Source organism: Mchenga conophoros, linkage group LG1 (genome assembly GCF_057382185.1).
Source record: "Mchenga conophoros isolate Kocher_MC1m ecotype Shallow Benthic linkage group LG1, M_conophoros_male_GT1.1, whole genome shotgun sequence".
In the NCBI taxonomy this organism is placed as follows: domain Eukaryota; kingdom Metazoa; phylum Chordata; class Actinopteri; order Cichliformes; family Cichlidae; genus Mchenga; species Mchenga conophoros.
Window position 1 is genome coordinate 57,535 of NC_140526.1, and position 5,627 is coordinate 63,161.

Consider the following 5,627-nt stretch of genomic DNA (forward strand, 5'->3'; position numbering starts at 1 on the left):
AATTAGGCGATGACGTCATTTAGCGACTTCTAGCGACTTTTAGGACAGCCAATAGCGATTTTCCTTACTGAGGAGTTGGCAACACTGAGTAGCACAGCAACAGAGCGGGAGGGAGACAGAGAGAAAGAGAGCCAGGGACAACAACGTCACATTAGAAAGGTATAGTAATCATCCACAACTATATTCAGTTGCAGATGATAAAGGATTCAGAAAGTTCATGCATGACAGAGAATATGCATGTTCTTTTTGTTTTCATATTATAAGTTATATTTAATTGTGTTGTGGTTTGCGGTGTTTTGTGTTGTTTCACTTTAAATTTGTAAAAGGAAAAAGCTGAAAATTTAAATAGTTAAAAGTTGAAATGTGAATAGTTGATTTTTGTATTATGATTTATTTATTACATTTTATGTGGAGTGAATAAATAAAAGTATATTTACGGTGGCCCCTAGAGACAAAGCACGTAAAAACTCCAAAACACGTACGAACTCTGAAGCACGTACAAACTCTGAAGCATGTACAAACCCTGAAGCACGTGCAAACTCCAAAACACGTAAAAACACGTACAAACTCCAAAACATGTACAAACTCTGAAGCATGTAAAAACTCAGGAGCACATAAAAACTCAAAACACGTACAAAATCAACAGAAGTGCTCCAGGATGCTAGGCGCAGTGTTGAGCTTTTGTTACCTACTGGCTACACAAGCCAGCAAGTACCAACGACCGGATTTGGTGTGTGGTAGTAACAGGTAAATGAACTTTTTTTTTAAATTATTTGAATATATATGAGTGCCGCCTGTGTATAAATACACAAATACACACATGCTTTCAATTGTGTAATTTAAGTGATCTAGTAGCTCTGCTTTGGAAGTTCAGTTCATGCTAGAAATGTGTTTTGGAGTTTGTACGTGTTTTGTCTCTAGGGGCCACCGCATATATTTATATATAAATAAAACCACTTTTTTTTACGTTAGTAATTCCTTTTGTGCATAATTTTATATTATTGTTAATAATAAATTAACTAAAGCAACAAAACAACCTGAAGAGCCGGTTCGGAGCCGAAAGAGCCGGCTCTTTTTAGTGAGCCGAACCGAAAGAGCCGGAAATCCCATCACTATTTTTTTCAAATTCTGTAATTCTCACTCGCTTTGGCAACTTTGTACTTTTGTGTTACTCGGAGCAACAACTCCACCTCATTGTTAGTCCATTTAAAAAACTCGCTGCTTTTCCTCAACATTTTGCTGCGACGTTTCAAAGAGCCGGAAAGTAAATAAGCGGCAGACAGAAATGAGGCAGGTCGAATCTTCTTGCATTTTACACATGCGCAGGACTGGAACCGTAAGCGTTTTCGGCTGTTTCAATGTGGACGCACAACTCTGTGAAAACGATTGAAAACACTAGTGTGGACGCGTTTTCAAATCTATCCAGGCTAGCTAGCTATCTAGGCTCAACTTTTTAAATTATGCAAAATGTTTAACTGTATCTCTAATAGAAACTTCTTTAACTTTGCTCTGCTTCACTTCAGCAGCATCAGGTAATGTTCAGATGTTGATTCATGGTTTTCTTCCGTTTCTGTTCGTCTGCAGAATATTTTTAAGGTTATCTGTTAGAAAAAGCCAGACCAGGAAAATTTCCTTCATGTTTTTCTGTTTTATCCTCAGTTACTTTGACACAAAGGCATCTGCTGTGATGCTCACAGCTCTGATAAAGTCTCACAAATGTCAGCTTTCTTTTTATATATGTAGAATATGTATATGTACTGATTAGTGATCAGAATTATAATATTTCTGACTGTCTGAGGCAAAATTTCCCAGATTCAAATCCATTTGAATTGAATTGATTCAAGAAATCAGTGATGATACACAGCCCTATAGTTAATATAATAAAATACGCCTTTCAGCTTTTTATATATTTAGTTTTTTAGGAGAGCTGGAATGTAATTGTGCCCGCCTCTGAAGCACTCTGGGTCAAATGTGCTATAAACAAAACAGATGTAACAGTCAACACAAAAAGGTTCAGACACTTTCCATGGCAATGTTTCATTTAAAAAAAAAAAAACGTATTTAACCCACTCAGTGGGCTACATCTGTTCATGCCAGTATCGATATTATCGATATTTGGTTCAATCTCTCCACCTCGAGTCTCGAGTTGAAAGATAGAGGAAATCCCCAAACAGCAACAACACACAAAGGTTTTTATGTTTAACAGCCTGACGTCTGTCCAGTCATCAGGTTAGCATTAGCTGTAATCTAACCTACGTTTCTGAGAAATGCTAGTATTTTTTCGTGCTATAATTAAAACGATCACAGAGGCCGAAGTTCAGGCTTCAGAGCGATGTTGTTTGATGTCAGATTAGCTCCAATCGTCTTTTTATATACACTCTGTGTAGCACTGATTTCCTGGGTGAATCAAAACCCAACCTTGGACGAGTCACTAATGAGCTGCTGGTGTTGACCACGTCAGGATTCATCTTCTTCTGTGTGCAAACTCAAAGAAGGTGAAAAGCCATAAACTAGAACTGTTGGTGTTTAGGAAATTTGTATTGAATTTATATGTTGAGAGGAGCAGAGACTGGGCCAATAATCCAACACAGCAAAGAATCACGAACTCGTGCTTCTGGGTACAAACGGTCACGTTTGAGTTCGTTTTTTTCGTCCTGCTGGAGAGTCCAGAGAGCATAAATGCTGCAGACACAGAGTATACTTACTTTAGAAGTACATCCATTTCTGTGTTGGTGTCACTGATAGAAAAAAACTTGACATATCTGTGAAATCGATTTTCTTTTGTGGATGGTTTGATGTATAATTGATTATTTTTCCTCTTATGTACACAAATGCTACTCTAAAAACCTGATATGTAACTCCAGGGGAAGAGATGTGAAACTAAACCTGAACTGATTGGAGAATTTAATTGAGTTGGATGTCTAGAGACCACTTTTACGTGGTCTTGGTCTCGTCTTGGTCTCGGCGGACTTTGGTCTTGGTCTTGTCTTGGTCTCGGCGGACTTTGGTCTTGGTCTTGTCTTCGTCTCGCTGTCTCGGTCTCGCTGTCTCAGATCGACATAGTGTTCGGGAGATTTGGATTCAACCATCGGCGGAGCGGTGATCACTTGACCCATATTACGTTACTTGCTCTTCGAGTGAATCAACAAAAGGCGAAATGAAAAGCCGAACAACAACAATGCTGTTTTTTAGAGTCTTACCTCACATGTGTTTGTTTCATATTTTCAGTTGTTTCCCTCCACGGCTGAACAAAACTCTCTAAATCGGTTTCAGTTATGTACTGGTGAACACAACAATGGACATAAGGAGCTTCTTTCAAAGAAAAAACTCTGGTAGATGTTATTTTATATATTATGCTTTGTATGTTGTTCAGTATATTTCTATGCAAAACAAGAGGGATTTCAATACACAGCAGTATATTCACAGCTGAAACCAGATATTTACACTTTAGGGAAAAAACATAAAAACATTTTTTTTTTTTACTGTTGAACATCAATTTAGAGTAAACTTGTTTGTTTTAGATAAATAAATATTGAAATGTCTTTTGAATTAGTTAAATGTCAGAATAAAGAGAGAGAGAGCTGTCTATTTTGACCACTTTCATCAAATTTAGGTTTACATGTACACTAAGTTTATTGTTAATTAATAAGAAAACTCTGGACGATTCCATTCTGAGCTGAAGAAGCTTCTGATAGGTTCGTAGACTCCATGTGAGTAAATTGGTGGCTGCAGTTTAAAGACTCTCTTGTCTTGGTCTTGACTCGGTCTGTCTTGGTCTCGATAGCCTCTGGTCTTGGTATTGTCTTGGTCTTGGTTTAGGCGGTCTTGACTACAAGTCTAGAATTTAATAACAACAAAAACTCTTTGACTGTCAAATAACATCTAACTCTATAACCGGTTGATTTATATCGATGGTTTTAAGCTTTAAGAAATGAGAGTTCCTTCTAATCTATGCGGACGCTTTTATTAGTTTCTTTTCTGCTGCTGCTGTTTCCTGATAATTTCCTAAAAATGACAAATAATAATTTCCCCAGGGAGGGAAAACAATTAAAGCTGTTCAAAACAAAACCACATCTTCACTCCTGTCAGTCGGTAAATTAATATTTGTGGAGGCAGAAAATAAACCCAAGGATCCGGCGAGGAGTTTAGCGGCCGGGCTGCGTCTCCCATCTATCAGCAGAGCTAATTCGCACCCAGGATGAAGCAGTGCTGGCTGAAAAACAGCCATAATTTTGACCGTCCTTATGTATTTATCAAGATGAATAATCAGGATGAAATACCCCCCCACCACCACCACCCAAGCCCAGGAGCTGAGAGTGGAGGATCCTTCACTGCCGATCGCTCCGCCACATCAATATTCAGACGATCAGCGGCCCATGAGTAAACAGGAAGAAGCGCTGGCCTCGGCATATTTAAACGCAGCCAGTTTAGCGCGGCAGCTATTAACTGATCTGCCCGTTATTTATTTCCTTTCCTTGTTATTAACGCCGGACGTGATATTATTCTAATTATATCCGGCCCAATCAGCAGTATGGCCTGTCTGTGGCTCATTTCCATTAGCTTTGTCTTTCACACTGTGATACTAATTCAATGAGACATCAAACATTTAAATGGAGCTGAGATGCAGAGGTCAGGAGTTTCTCACTGGGTTTTTTTCCTCTCTTATTGCTTCGCTGTAATTGTGTTTGTCCCCCGCCGGATGACTGATCACTTCGAGCGGCCCATCCCATCAGATGAGCCGCACACTAATGTGTTAGTTTGCTCTCTAATGCTAATATGTGTTTTGTTGTGGAAGAGGTGCTGCCGGACTCTGAGCACCATCCAAGGCTTCGGGTTCGACAACAGGACGGGAAGAAAAGCGAGAAGGAAAAGTTTCAGAGAAAAACGCCAAACCAGAGGATGGACGCTCAAAAGACACAGCGAGCCACAAGAGGGTTCGGGAGAAAAACTAAAACCAGGTTTTCCATCAGAGTGCTTCACAAGTTTCACAATCTAACTTGAATTAAAGCCCGTTTTCCTATTCTATAAATATTAGCTCGGTGGCCAATAGTCACGTTGATTTAAATGGCACTTTTAAGCACACCAAAGAGCAGCACAACAATCAAGAAAATGCAAAATGAAAACATGAATAATTACAGATAACAATCAATCAATCAATCAAAGCTTTATTCGCTGTACACCCTGTACAGTTCACAGAATGAGAGTTACAAGAAAAAGTGAGCTTTGGTGAAGCAGACGACCTGATTCGGAGGCTGTTCAAGGATGATTGTTGGTTGGCCTGGTCTGCATCAGGACGATCCAACAGAAAATAGAAGCTCAGCTGCAGAATTTATTCTGCAGAACGTAGCGCTACGGGGGTTTTATGTTCCTCATCAGCTCTATGTGCAGGTAGTGACATCTCTGAGTCCTGGGACGGTAACAAAAAGAGCTAAATTGGAGTACTTAAAGAAACAATAAAATAGACGAATACTGGAGTGGCTACTTTTAAGTCTACTGATTATCAACTAAATCAACTATTGTCCCCATGGCTTTTAAATATGGAATAAAAAGATGGTTTTATGTCTCGTATATACACATATTTGTCTCGATTCGACTCGACTCGTTTTGGTTGTTTTCCATTACAGTGG